The following is a 15949-nucleotide window of genomic DNA, read 5'->3' on the forward strand; positions in this document are numbered from 1 at the left end:
TTTTAATGGTATGCCGACGATTAATGGAAAAGTACTGATTGACAGAAAACCTCATAAAATTCTTGACACATGGTGCCCCGGCTATGCTTGTTGCGATGTCCAAGAGAACTTAGCTTCCATCATCTCTAATCCAATGAAGCTGGCATCCTCCCACAGTGTGAGGTCTTCTCCTGGTTGAAGATACCAACTTTGTTTCTACACTGCATCGCTGCATCGCTAGCAACTTTCCTAGGAAAATTGGAGAGTCAGAGCCGCACACCCTCATGGAGTGGAAAAAACTCATGTACCTCGGCGATGGGTGGGCACACTTCTCTAATTCGCTTAGGTGCACAAGCTGGAAGAAGGCGACTCCATTATTCATTATTGTATCCTTCCTCGACGAATCTACATGGGAAATGACCATATTTGGCGAAGACACGTGCGAGAAAGCACAATACAATTACATGCATCTCAAGAGCCGCATTCTACTTGAGTACCAATTTATGCACGACACACCGACACGGCGACACCATTGAGTTCAACACTACTGTCTACTGATCAGCTCTTTCATAGTACAAAGTGCAGTTTTTTTGTGCAAATTGCTACGATGTATTCACTACATTTTACTAATGTATAAGAGTTGCGTGAACTGACATTGTTTACTTTAAAATCAGTTCTACTACTGACTTGCTTATGTTAGAATACACCTTTTTTTTTGAACCTCATACGAACTTTTCCTTGTATAATGTAGCCAAGAATATCAACAACATAGAATTATATATGCTACAATGCGGCCAATCCTGGGTTAAATCCATCTCCCATTATATAAGACAAAAGAGTGAAAACACAAGTTCAGGAAACACACTAGTCTTGTTTTCAACTTCCACTTAGCGAGAAAATCAACCATAAAAATAAAACATATAAATAGTGAAGTCAATAGGCATCAGCTTTCTTAGCTTCTGAACATGCATATATTTCACAAAAAGCCAGGAGCCCGCAACAAATAATTACATCCGGATTTAGATGATATCTAAATGCATAAACACAGAAGTTAGCAAGAATTAGGTTTGATAGCTTTTAAGGGTACATAGGTTCGATCAAATGTCAGGAGCCTAGAATAATTAATTAGTTCACAACTTCAGATGATATCTTGTGGTCTTAAGGAAAAAGATATGGATGTTAAGTGAGTGAGCCAGTGAGGGGAAATAAAGGAGCGGGCATAGGTGGGCGAGTCCGGCCAGAGGAAGCAATGAAGTGGAGGAGGGGGGGTCAGCAGTGCATACACAATACTTAGTTTTTCTAAGATTCTCGCGGTGCAAATATGAAAAATAAGAGATCAAATGGTAATATGATCATTTTGGGATTTTATGTAAGGACATGTCATAAACAAAGAGCTTACAAAAAAAATCAATGAAAACATGTAGAGCCGAGCAAGATATGCAACTACACCCTTTCATTAGCTCCTTTTAAGATTTTGTTTAGCAATTTCTTTTGGTTTTTGGGGACTACCCTGCACATATGTAATGATGTAATGGAACCACATGTTTTGAGGTAATTAAAAGACAGTAGAAGCCTTTCCTAGTGTATCATGCTATTGACTTATTATCTGTGCATCACACAACATGATGAGATAAGCATCGTGTAACTTAGTGAAGTGGTAAAAGTGTAGTTCCACTTGCATGGGGATCCTTCAACTTTCAAGAAGAAATTGAATTTCAGAACTGAAGAGCAAACCTTAGTCATGATCTTGCAGGCAAGATTAGCCTTTACAACATCTGTACTCTGGATCAGTTCAATGCCTGCAGAAATAGACATAATCACATCAATTTCAGTACAAAGAAATTCTTATGAGGGAAACACCATGCATTTTAAACAAACAGATAGGCTCCAGGCGTGTTTATCTGACCAATTAAAACCTTAGAAAGTACCCCAAAACTGGAAAACACTCTTGAAATGATTAAATCAATAATGCCATCATGCCTATCCCATCAGAGCAAACTAATCTAATCTTTTAGCTATCATGCATAGCTGAAGCTCACAAGCAACTCGACAACATAACATGGCTCTCTCGTATACAATCGTGAGATTAAATGTAACATGCCTCTCTCACATACAACCCTGAGATTAAACGGCATGGCGTGCTGTTACACGTACACACAGATTTCCAAGCATTCCCACACTGAAGTAGCTAAATGACAACAGAAATCAACAGCCAACAAGAAAGCACTATCCCCAATCCTAACCGGAAACAAAATCGCACAAAGTAATGCACGCAAACCCCTCCCAACCCAGACACAAGCCACCCAGAAACCCACCTGCACTTCGTGAACACGCTACATAGACAACCGACAATGCGAGACACCGACAAATAGGAGAAAAGTACAACAGACATGGCCGACCGGCCACATAAGGTGTAGGATGATTATAAGCGCGACCGAGAGATCACTGCAAGAATCCATGATCCTTCCTCACTACTTACTCGGCCACCTATTTTATCTCCATCCACACTTTTGATGCTTCTCTAAACACTAATGAAAAAGGTGCTCTACAAAAAAATCCACAATTATAGAATGCACAATCGAATTTAAGAAGCCTCATTAGCATAGGGTAAATAAGCTGAAAGCTTTATAGAAGATTAGACCTCTCCGGGCACACAAGTGCAATACTTATTTTCGTGAGAACTACCTAAGCACACATTTAGCACTTGGAGGAAAATATAGAGAAATTATGTATATAAATAAACTCTTGTAGTTGAATAAGTTATAATTAAGAAATATTAGACAAATAGAAGTTTCAGTATTTATTCCCATAGGAGCTTGTTTGCTTCTCCGCCTGAACAGCTCCATCCTTGACAAATTTATCTGCATGTGCTCAATAACTTTATTTGCACTGAGCTGCAATGTAGTCAGTACACATTACCTTCTCTGCTAAAAAATCATACAACTTTGAACACACAAAGAAGCTATTGTCTACTATTCTAATAAATCATGTACCAGTTTTAAGGTAACAATCCTTCATTTCAAAAAAAAGTTTAAAAATAATATCAAACTCCACATAATCAGAAATATAAGCTCTTCGAAACAGCTTCATGGTTCTTTGTTCTAATAGAACAAGAGAATTTATACTTTTTGGGAGCATAGCATATTATGAATACGCAAGCAGAAGTTACATGACATGTAGCACATTTACCATCCTGGTAGTTCATCACCTCAACATACAGCATAAAAGTTCCCTAGGTCAAGCAAATATTGCATAAAGCTCACGTCAGCATAGAAGATCCAAGAGACATGAAACAATGCAAGAACGTAATGTACTTAATTGGTTAAAAAATATTCTCCAGGTCACTTTCTTGCAAATATATGTCCCCGGGCCAAGCGAAAATGCGCATTACAAAAAAATATTTGGGATCAATTTCTTGCAAATTTACAGCATGATGAAGTACAAAAAAAAAGATATGACATTAAGCAAATAGTTCAACATCGTACATCCATGTCAGAATCAAAGAAAACCATGTTTATCACTCAGTAACAAGAACCAATAGAATATTCAGTACCAAATCAAATATGACAATGTTCGCCATATATGACCCGAAACCACACAGCACATAGGCATGGCATGACCATTGGAAGAATCACCTAATTACACCACAATCCTAGGACCAAATTCCCCTTCCAACCAAAAACTGCACCAAGCATCTGTAGCATTTACCATGAAGCATCCAATCACCTCACCACCACAATGAATCAAATGCTTGGCATTAACTATAGTGGTACATGAGTTCAACCAGGAATGCTTAACTGAACTTGTTCTTCAATTAAGATGAGTCCAGATATTCACAATTCAGATAGTTCTCATGGTTGCACGTACATGCACCAGCTCCCAAGCCACACAAAATCAGTTTGTTGGGCACATCACACTCAACTACAGCGGTGCGACTTTCAAATGCAATAGATGGATACATGGATAGTCAGTCAATCGGGGGGAGAGGCACACAATAAGTGTCACACTTACCCGGCCATGCCCTCCTGCACGGTGAAGTTCATGACGTCACTCCTCTTCGCGGGACGTGGCCTGTCCAACTTCTGGCGACGCTCCAAGCCGGTTTGTGGTGCCGTGCATTCCAGCATCAGCGCCAGCGCCGCCGGGCATCAACCTTCGCCACAGCAGCCGCGGCCAGGGCCAGGGGCTGCATGGCAGCGATTGCCGGAGGTTGATTTGGCGGCGAATAACTTGGTGGACAACAGGCCAGCAGCCCGCAAGAGATTGAGCAAGCGGCCTTCATGGACGAAGATGCTCGGTCCCCAACACCGGTGCAGCAGGCAGCAGCGGCGGTGGCCGAGCTCGATTTGGCGGCGACTACATCTGCTGGCACCGATCTAGGCCAGGCCCAGACTGCCGCATAGCCTGTCCGGCGATGTGCTAGAAGCGGGCACCGGTGTAGGAGCAGCGTGGAAGGAAAGCATTACCAGGGGAAGAAGGTCGGGGGAGTCGGCGCGCTGATTTTGTCCAGTAACCTCAGAGCCGGCGGTGGAGCCGTGGAGGTGTGACCGTGTGAGTGAGAGAACAAAAAGTCAAAGATGCGAAGGGTTGTGGTGTGTCTGTCGCTGGTCAACTTGATGCTGTGGGTAGTTTTTCCTTCCTAATGAACCGACTGTACAATGACAGTTTGCAGAAACGCAGCAACACACGGCGACGTGCGATTCGCTTAGATTGAGAATGAACCACAGGCCTCCAAACCACTAGGAGCTTAAAGCTCTTTAGAGATGCTTTGCCTAGTATATATGTCCATGTAATAATAGCTAAGTTGTACCAATACACGTTGTTGAAGTAGTAAAGAAACACCAAGGACCGACAAGGCCCTTTGGCAATCAATCGTTTATTGTGCGTGTGTATTGGGTTGTGCTGATCGGGTTAGCTAGCAGCTGCGTAACTAGCCAAGCTCCGCTATCGCCGATCGTGGTACGTGCGCGTCTCGCCGGGAAGATCTTCATCGTCAGTCGTCGGAAAGCACTCGGAGGCAGGGCTGTGTTTGGTATCAGATCGGCGAGAGTACTGTCGGGTCTGGACCAACAATTGGTATCGGAGCGGCGAGAGTACCACCGGGTCTGGACAGCGGCGAGAGTACCACCGGGTCTGGACAAACAACGAAGTTCTGGTTTGACATGTTTTTCCTCCCCTAATCACCATCTATAAATAGAGACATAGGAAAACGCGGTCACAATCGTCGTCCACACGCTGGAGCCAAACGACTCTTGGCCATGCCTGCTTCAGATTCTTTTCAGCCGTCGCCGAATCGCTGACCAAGGAGGACATGATGAGAGAACAAGGTTACTTCATCGATAATGAGATGGCGACCAACGCTACCTCCATGGCTGTCCGGCTCCGCCCCAAGATTCCGGCGCCCCGCCTACATGGTCACCCGCCGCTCTAGCTCCACGGTCCCATGAGCATAGGAGTTCAACGAGACCCGGTAGTGGAGGACTGCGGACTGCAGGCAAACCCGTTCTTCTCCTCCCATAGTATAGGGCTACTGCTACGTCGGTGGCCAGAAACGATGACCAGCGTTGGCAGGTTCCGCAGTATTGGCTTTTCTGCTCCAACCTCCTGAACCAATCCTCTTCATATTGTTCTTTTGCTTGTGCCACACTGCCGCTGTCCATGGAGCTTCACGGCCCTGCTGTTGTTGATGTCGGAAGCGCTTGCGAGCCCGCTTGTGCAACTCTTGCATTCTGGCCTTCTCGATGAGCCTCATGGCTCCACAAGTCACATGCATAAGCATCAAAGAAAAAAAAGGATACATGTAGCATATGTCGATGAGAACAAAACACATGGAAGCTAGGCTATTAGATAAAGTTCAGTTCAAGTGGAAATTTCATGGAGATTTAATTATATAGTATTGAATTACTAATGTCTCGTCAGGTATTTCTAGTTTTCACTGATCTATCTGTCCTCCTTGGCTTGTTGTCAACGAAGAGAATGGTGACCAGATATGGTGCAGTGAGACAGGTGTCGAGATGGCGGATGTGTTGATGTTGCTGGTCGTATTTGGTTGCACAACGCCGCTGCAGTCCTTGATCCGGACATCACTTCGAGGGACAGATGTGGGGATGTAATATACGAACGAAGCGTCTGACAAACCCTGCATACTGACAGACCATGCACAACAGTTAACATCACCCGAAAAAGGGGAGGCACCATAAATAACAGCGGCCCCGTGACTGCTCTCCCTTCGTCTCCATCCATGTGATCCCCCTTCCTCCGAGTTTCACAGGATGGGCGAACACATATGCTGTCTAGTCTATATCTATACCTAATAATAAAGGAGAAGTGTTTCCTTCGTTTGGTTTTTGGTACGTCACGAAATCTGCCTTAAAAATTAATGTAAAATTACCCACTGTGCCCCGATAAGTCACGTACCGATATGTTTATGCTACTCTTTGGTAGATCAAAAAATATCAATTTGTACATAGAGAAAACCGGATGTAGCCTTGGTCCGGGTGGATGAGGCTTACGTGTTGGCGTTGGTTTTAATTGCCCAACAAACGGCCGACCAAGATCGTGCATACGTGCCGGAGGAGTCCCACCTTGCTGCGCTAGCTGAGATATTACTTGGCTCATGTGGAGTAGAATTCGATTAGCCTACCTCCTTCTCCCGATCGTTGCTTTCGTTCGCTCGCCAAGAACAGAAAACGGATGTTGGAAATAATCACATCCAGTGCTTCGTAGTCGTATCCGTGTAGTGTACGAGTGCGTGTGCGTGCAGGTTTCATGTACCTATCAGGGTAGGATTAGAGTGCATAGCCGACTCGTGTTGGTTCAATATGATTTGCCTAGTATATATGTCCATATATACCAATACACGTTGTTGAAGCAGTAAAGAAACACCAAGGCCCGATGGCAATCAATCGTTTATTGTGTGCGTGTGTATTGGGTTGTGCTGATCGGGTTAGCTAGCAGGTACGTACCTAGCCAATCTCCGCTATCGCCGATTGTGGAACGTGCGCGTCTCGCCGGGAAGATCTTTATCGTCAGTCGTCGGAAAGCACACTGATGGGGATATGCCCATAGGGGGTGGGTCGCCAGTCCCACTCGCCGTGAAGACGGAGGCTCAGGTGGACCGCCAGTCACCCGAGCGACTGGGCCCTAAGGCGACTGGGCCGTGATCCTAAGGAGGAGATCTGTGCGACTGGATTAGAAGATTACTTGCAAGGGGGTTAACGAATCCCGGATTAGTAGCAACTGATACGATTCGGAGTTATCGCCATGTAACCCTAGATCGGGGGTGTCTATATAAACCCCCGAGCTTAAACCCTAGAGGACACCTGATTCGAAGATCTGATCTCCCCTTGTAAGCTCTCGGCGTAGCCGCCGACCGAGCCCCCCCTTTGTAATTCTCCACTGAGCAATAAAGATCTAGCAGGACGTAGGCCTTTACTCTCCGGAGGGGCTGAACCTGGGTAAAACCCTTGCGTCTCTTGCACCTCGACCCGTAGATGGCGATGTTCCCTTCCCCTCGCATCAACGAAGTGCTACCCCCTGTAGCATCTGCCGTGGTCACATCCACGACAGTGGCGCCCACCGTGGGGCATGGGACATCAAGCCTCCGAGCTACGGCGAGGCCCTACTCGCCAGTGCGGCGGCCGGTTGCTTCCGGCAGGATGATCGCCACCGGCAATTTCTTCCACATCCAGCCAAGCACCTACCGGCCCGCCTCGTCGCCTCTCAAGCACGCCTGGATGGTGCCGATCGGCTCCATCAACCTCTTCGTTGGGCTCGCCGGCGTTAGCGACCCCGCTGAGCCTCGCCTCGGTCGGTCGCACGACCCCTTCGCGCCGGGACAGCTCCTCACTGCTACTCGCCCGGTCACCGGCGAGGTATACACAGAGGCTGAGACGGCCCTGGAAGATGATGCCGAGTCGGCGGTCTTGGCACCGACCGCCAACTCCACTGTCGCCTCGACAGCCGCCGACTCCGCCGACATCATCCCAGCCATCGACTCCGTCATCGCCGCGATCGACACCGACTTCACCGACATCATCGCTATAACATCGATTGCTGGGTCCACCGCGGCGTCTCCGACCGCCCGCTCCGTGGCCACGGCGTCGGCCAAGGACTCTATCTCCTTGGTCTCCCACCCAAGCGACTTCGAAGGTGGCTTCGAGGACGACTCCATCCTCTCCCTCTTCGGCAGCGACTCCGACTCGGACTCCGTCGAGGCCCCACGCTACCGCTACCCGACCGCAGTCTTCATGGCAGGGGGCGAGCAGGAGCTTCCAGCCGATGCCTTCACCACCCCCCTCCCTGCAACCGCCACCGCAACGGAGATCGAGGCCCACCGGGCGGCCCTCGAAGAGCAGAGGAAAAAGGAGCTCGCCGAAAGGCAGAAATTTCGTCTCGAGCAAGATGAAGTGAGGGCCGTATCCCACTATCGTCAGCAGCGAAACCGCCGGCGCATGGAGCGCGCCCGCGCAAACGACTTCCCCAGCGCGCGCCTTAACTTCGACGACCCAGACGGAGAAATCCGGGTCGCCCGAATCCAGAACCCTGACATCCCGGAAGGAAGTCGGGCTGCCGCAGACAGAGCGGCGCGCGGAGCACCTCCGCCACCCCCACCGCCACCACCCGAAGTTCCTCGGGCGGAAGTCGACGCCAACGGCTTACCACTGCACTCGTCTCCGGCCGACAACGTTGCAGCCGCACAAGCCGTTCTTGCAAGAATCCCCGAAACGGGAGACGGTGCAATCCTTGTCCAGCATGCCAAGGCTCTGGTAGCCAAGGCATTAGAGCAGCAAGCACGCCGCAGCCGACTCGCAAGGGCGACTCTATTCGCGCACATCCGCCAGCCGCGCGGCGTCGGCCGGACGCCGCAAACCGCGCAATCGTCAACGCCAACAACGACCCGCCGCCGGCACCGCGCGCGGCCCACTCGTCTAACAACCGACCGAGCCGCGCCCCGCGCGGGTGATGGTCGCCGCCAACGGACAGCCGGCCGACGCCCGAACCCACATCGTCAACGACCAAGAATGGCGGGCGCGTAATCGGATGAACGACCGTCATGCCGATGAAGCCCCGCGCCGCAGCGCGTTCACTCGAGTCGGCCCCGCTTGCTTCGGGCCAATGATCGAGGCGAGCCGTACCCCGTGGGATTCAAAGGACCCCGCGACATCGAGAAGTACGACACACATATCGACCCTACGGTCCGGATCGACTCGTACGCCATGGCAATGGGGATCCGTGGCCACTCCGAGCTACTCGCAGCGACGCTACCTGCCCCTCATGATGGACGGCGTCAATCGCCACCGGTTCAACACCCTCACCGTCAACAGCATTGACTCCTCGGGAAGAAGCTCGCGCCGCATTCATCCAACGACTTCGCCGCCGCGTACACACGTGCCACAACCATAGAAGACCCGGATCGCTGCGTCCAAGGCCCGCGCGAGTCGACCCGCCGGTGGGTGCAGCGCTGGCAGGATATGTGGACGACCTCCAGCGGCATCAGCACGGACACGGCAATCTATTGCTTCCGACGCCGCCGCCGGTACGAACCACTAAGCGCCAAGCTCCGTCGCGTCGCCAGGGACAATATCTCAATCTCCGAGCTCTTCGACATCGCCACCCGCTACGCCGACGAAGACCCTACGGCCGACTCGGACGACGAGTACGGCCGGCCGACGCAACCGCCGCCCTACGCACACGGAGCCCTCGGCGTGGCGACTACGCGATTCGCCGGCCGAGCTAACAACGGCAAGCGCCGCGGAGAGGGAGGACACAACGAGCTGGTCGCCACCACCGATTACGAGCAGCCGCGAGCCAAAGTCGTTCCGGCGCGACACTCGCGCACCACGGGAGGATCGGCCTCAGCCCAAGCGCTTCGACGCCCGCAGCCTCCTAGATGCACCATGCATCTATCACAGCAAGGAGGGCAAACCCGCCAATCACACGACGGGAAATTGCTACTCCCTGAAGCAAATAGAAAGGGCCCGCCGCGCCAAGGAAAACGACGGCGGTAATCAGCACAAGGACCGCGCTAAAGACCAAGACCAGCACAAAGGGGAAGGCTTCGGTCGCAGCGCCGGCTCGCTCCACACCTTCACTGGGGTCGGCGACCGGCGAGACAGGAAGGTCCTCGCAAGGGCAGTGGCGGTACACGCAAGCCATACTTTCCGACGTGCCCCGGTGGCTTAACTGGTCCGAGCAAAGCATCACCTGGAGCCGCGAAGATCACGCCCCCCGAATCGAATACCCCGGGCGAGTGGCGCTAGTCGTCAGGCCCAAGGTCGCCGACTACTGGCTACCAAAAACCCTGATGGACGGGGGAAGCTCCATCAACATTATGTACTACGAAACCTTCCAGCGGCTTGGTCTACCGTACTCACGCCTCGAGAACACCAAGGTTACGTTCCACGGCATCGTCCCCGGGCGGAAGGCCTTCCCGATCGGCAAGGTGACGTTGCCGCTCACCTTCGGCACGCCCGTGAACTACCGCACCGAGCGGATAACGTTCGAGGTGGTGAACTTCCGCAGCTCCTACCACCGCGTACTCGGCCGACAAGCGTCCGCCCGCTTCATGGCGACCCCCCACTACGCATACAACATGATGAAGATGCCGTGGCCTAGGGGCGTCATCACCGTCCACGGGGATCCGGAGATGGCACCGGAATGCGAGGACGTCGGCGCCAAGCTCGCCGACGCCGTCATCGCCGACGAACAAGACAACTCCGCCGAACTCGCCAAGTACCCAAGAGATCGCAACGACCCCGCCATCCCGGAGAAGCCAACCGAGCTCGACTCGTCCGCAGCAACCTTCAAGCCCGCAACAGGCACTCGCCAAGTAGATCTTGTAGAAAACGATCCAAGTAAGCAAGTTACCATTGGGACGGGCCTGTCCGCCCAATAGGAAAGCGCGCTCATCAAGTTCCTCCGTGAGAATCGAGATATCTTTGCATGGAAACCGTCTGACATGCCAGGTGTCCCGAGAGAACTTGCTGAGCACAAATTACACGTCGACCCCTCCGCGCGACCCGTTAGGCAGGCAATGCGCCCTGTAGGAGAAGAACGGCGACGCGCAATCGCCGAAGAAGTAAACCGGCTACTCGCCGCCGGCTTCATCATCGAAATCAAACACCCAAAATGGCCGGCAAACCCAGTCCCGGTGCTAAAGAAAAACAAGACGTGGCGAATGTGTATCGACTACACAAGCCTCAACAGCGCATGTCCCAAGGACCCATTCGTCCTACCGCGAATCGACCAAATTATCGATGCGGTCGCCGGGTCCGAGTCGCTATGCTTCCTTGATGCGTACTCCGGGTACAATCAAATAAAGATGGCCAAGGAAGACCAAGAGAAGACAGCATTCATCACGCCCCTGGGCGCCATCGCTACACGTCCATGACCTTCAGCCTCAAGAACGCCGGAGCAACATACCAGCGGTGCATGAACAACTGCCTGGAAAGCCAGATCGGCCGCAATGTGCATGTCTACATCGACGATGTGGTGGTCAAATCGACCCACCAGACCGACCTCATCAATGACCTCGCCGAAACATTCGCCAACTTGCGGCGGTACAAGATCAAGCTCAACCCTCTAAAGTGCACCTTCGGGGTTCCGTCCGGACAACTGTTAGGCTACGTCGTCTCCAAACGAGGCATCGAGCCCAACCCGGAGAAGACGCTGGCGGTCATGCGCACCAAGCAGCCGACCTGCTTAGTCGACGCGCAGAAACTCGCCGGCCGAGTCGCCGCCCTCACCGTTTCATACCCCGGCTCGGCGACAAGGCCATGCCACTTTACCGCTTGCTCAAGAAGTCGAGTCATTCGGATGGACAGACGAGGCGCGAAGGCCCCGGAAGAGCTCCAACACGCTCTTTCAAATGCCCCTATCCTCGCGGCCCCGCTGCCAGGGGAGACTATGCTCCTATACGTCGCCGCGTCGAACCGCGCTATAAGCGCGGTCATGGTTGTCGAACGGAAGGAAGAAGGAAGGGAGCAACTGGTACAACGCCCGGTCTACTACATCAGCGAAGCCCTAATCGAATCCAAGCAGCGGTACCCGCATTACCAAAAGCTGGTGTACGCAGTCCTCAGGGCCCAGAGGCGACTGGCTCCTTACTTCCACGAGCACCCCATTAAGGTAGTCGCCTCAACACCACTCGCCGACATCGTCCGCAACCGCGACGCAACTGGCCGGATCGCCAAGTGGGCAGTCGAACTCGGCGTCCACAACATCACCTACGAGTCGCGCCATGCCATCAAATCTCAAGCACTCGCCGACTTCCTCGCCGACTGGGAAGAGGCCCAGCAGCCAAGCTCCCCGCGGACCTTAAACACCGGACACCGCACTTCGACGGTTCTAAAACCTCGAAGGAGCAGGCGCGGGAGTCGTCCTCACATCACCAAAGGGCGACACAAGTGAAGTACGTCTTGCAACTTAGATTCGAACCCTGCACCAACAACATGGCCGAGTACGAGGCGCTTCTACATGGTATGCGAGTTGCAAAAGAGATGGGCGCAACACGGCTGCGCTGCCTCGGCGACTCCGACCTGGTCGCCAGCCGCACTTCCGGCACTCGCGACGCCACCGACGCCAACATGATCGCATACAAGCGCGCCGTCGACCAAGCCGGCGCTAGCTTCGCCGGCCACATCGTCGAATGGGTCGACAGGCGAAAGAACGAAGAAGCCGACGCGCTAGCAAGAATCGGGTCCAAGCGACTCCAACCCCCTCCGGGCGTCGTCCTGGATATCCTCAGCCACCCCTCGGTGCGCGCACCCCGCGAGCTGGACATTGCCGAGCCACCCGCTCCCGACTCCACCTTAGTCGCACTCGCCGCCGACAGCATCGATTGGACTGAGCCATACATAAGCTACCTCGAGCGCCAGGCACTACCGATGGACGAAGCCAAAGCACGGGCCATCGTGCGCAGGTGCAAGTCCTTCACCATCATCAACAATGAACTATACAAGCGCAGTGTCTCGGGAGTGTTCCAACGGTGCGTCGCTACCACAGAAGGACGCAACATCCTGCGCGACATCCACGCAGGGGACTGCGGCCACCACGCAGGCGCGCGTTCAATCGTCGCCAAGGCCTTCCGTCACGGCTTCTACTGGCCAACAGCCCACGAAGACGCGGTCGCGCTCGTCCGTTCGTGCGCCGGGTGCCAAAAGTATGCAAGCCGCCGCACATGCCGTGGTCGGCATTGAAGACCATTCCCCTCACCTGGCCCTTCGCCGTCTGGGGGCATGGACATGGTGGGGAAATTCAAAACGGCCCCCGGCGGATATACTCACCTCCTGGTCGCGGTGGACAAGTTCACCAAATGGGTAGAAGCAAAGCCCATAAAAAAGTGCGATGGGAAAACAGCCACAAAGTTCCTACGCGAGCTTATCTATCGTTATGGCTACCCTCACAGCATCATAACCGACAATGGCACCAACTTCGCCAAAGGGGAGATGGCTGACTTCTGCGAAGAGAAGGGCATCCGACTCGACCTCGCCTCAGTCGCCCACCCCGAGTCGAACGGCCAAGCAGAAAGAGCGAACCAAAGCATCCTTCACGGTCTCAAACCGCGCCTGGTCGTGCCCCTGGAGCGCGCAGCCGGTTGCCGGCGCAGAGAGCTCTCTTCGCATCGTGGGGCATCCGCACAACGCCAAACAGGTCAACTGGCTTCACGCCTTTCTTCCTGGTGTATGGCGCCGAAGCCGTTATGCCTACGGACATCGCCTACGACTCACCTCGAATCGCCAACTACGCCGAAGAAGACAACGAGCGAGCTCGCCAGGATGACATCGACCTCCTCGACGAGGCCGAGATCTCGCACTCTCCAGAACCGCCATCTACCAGCAGGATCTCCGTCGCTACCACAGTCGCCGTGTTCGGAGTCGCTCCTTCCAAATCGGCGACCTGGTACTCCGACTAATCCAAGACAAGAAAGGCATGCACAAGCTGTCCCCGCCCTGGGAAGGACCATTCGCCGTCAGCCGTGTACTCGGCAACGACTCCTACTACCTCATCGACGTCCGCAAGGACGACAAAGGCGAACCGCTCACCAAAGAGGTAGAGCGCCCCTGGAACGTCAACCTCCTCCGACGGTTTTACACCTAAGGACAAAATGTAGCCCGCAAAATTCAGAGGTTAATAAAAATCGCCGACCGCATTGATCTCCAACTCTGACCGCCTCTCCTTCATCCGCTAGATATCGCCATCTCTCATCCTGGTACATACCGGCCCAGTCGCCGCGATAAGCGACTCGGTACTGAGAGACCTCCGGTCGCCGCTGCTGGGAGAGCGAAGTCCACGATCGGTCAAGTAGCCGGGCTAACAAGGGCATGGCGGCGTGGCCGGACGCAACACCAGGTCCGGTCACCCACCACCCCTTACGCCGTTGGGTGAAAACGACGACTGGAACCCACAGCAGGGCCGCATGCTCGGCCAGCCCCACGGGCCACGGCGACCGTCTCGTGCTACGCTATACAGCACACCAATGCCCTCCTCTACCTTAGGCCGGCAAATTGCGCGGCTAAGTACTTCGACTAGGGACCCCGCAAAACGGACCCGCGGCTCGCCAAGGAAAATACGCCCGCAATGACCACCTTTGGAGTCGCCAAGCGACTGGCTCACCGAGCCACGACGAGTGGCGCGCTACATATGAACAGCGCAAACTACAATTTACCGCTATTCCACCCATGAGGCTGCTATTCGTACTATAACGACTACGTACTGCGACTGGGGACGCCCAGCTCGAAAAGGAAAACAGTCAAATCGATAGCCTTCATCGGGGTCGCAACGCGACTGGCCTGAAGGCCATGGATAGTCGGAACCATAAAGTCAAAAGCATCGCCGCCACAAAAACATAAAGTCAAAAGCAACCACCGAATTATAATTAAGCAAAGTTATCACTTTATTTACAACTGACACCCGCTCGTGGGACTTCAAGTTACTTCTTACACAGGGACTTAGAAACCTACGAGGACGGCCCCGAAGCCCCTTCTACGACAGGTTCGGCGCCATCATCGCCGTGATGAAACTTCGGCGTATACAGAACGACTGGATACGTGGACAAGGAGCCGGCGGCCGCGGCATGGAAGAGGCGCTCCGCGGGGTAGTCCACTGGGCTCGGCTCCTTCCCCGCGTCACCAGGCGCCAGAGTCTCCAAGTCCGCAGTCGCCAGTACTCGGTCGGCAAAGGGGCGCACCGCATCCATCAAACGCAGCACTTCGGCAACGTCGAACTCGCCAGTCTCCGAGGGGAAGCCAGCGGTGACCTCCTCCACGTCGAACCCCTCGGAGTAGTGCGCCAGCACCATGCTCAGAGCCATGGTAATGCCAACACGGCAGGAGGAGCGGCGAAGCCAGTCAACAACGGCCGGAATATTGGACACGGCCTTGAAGACGGATGGCGTGTCCCGCGGAATCACCTCCCGCGGACTCAGGTACTGGAGCGCAACCAATATCTCCCCCGCACAGGCAATGATATGCGAGGTCGCGGTCGACAAGCATTCCCGCGGAGTCGCCGTCTCTACGAAGTCGCATGTACCTACAACCACCAACACAAGGAAGAGAAAAGTGAGAACTCGCTTTCGACATCGACTAGACGTGCTCGGGGACTGGCCCCCGAAGCCGACTCGCCATGCTCGGGGACTGGCCCCCGAAGCCGACTCGCCATGCTAGGGGACTGGCCCCCGAAGCCGACTCGCCATGCTCGGGGACTGCACCCCGAAGCTGGCTCGCCACGCTCGGGGACTGGCCCCCGAAGCCGACTCGCCATGCTCGGGGACTGGCTCCCGAAGCCGACTCGCCATGCTCGGGGACTGGCCCCCGAAGCCGACTAGCCCCCAGAGCCAAGTCGCCACGCTCGGGGACTCGATGCCCCGGTAAGTAAACAGCAAGCGCAAAGACAAGAACTTACCGAGAATCTGCCGCGACATCTCCCGGACGAAAGCCTCGAAGTTGGTCTTCTCGGCCTGTACCGCCAG

The sequence above is a fragment of the Lolium rigidum genome, chromosome 3 (genome assembly GCF_022539505.1).
Source record: "Lolium rigidum isolate FL_2022 chromosome 3, APGP_CSIRO_Lrig_0.1, whole genome shotgun sequence".
In the NCBI taxonomy this organism is placed as follows: domain Eukaryota; kingdom Viridiplantae; phylum Streptophyta; class Magnoliopsida; order Poales; family Poaceae; genus Lolium; species Lolium rigidum.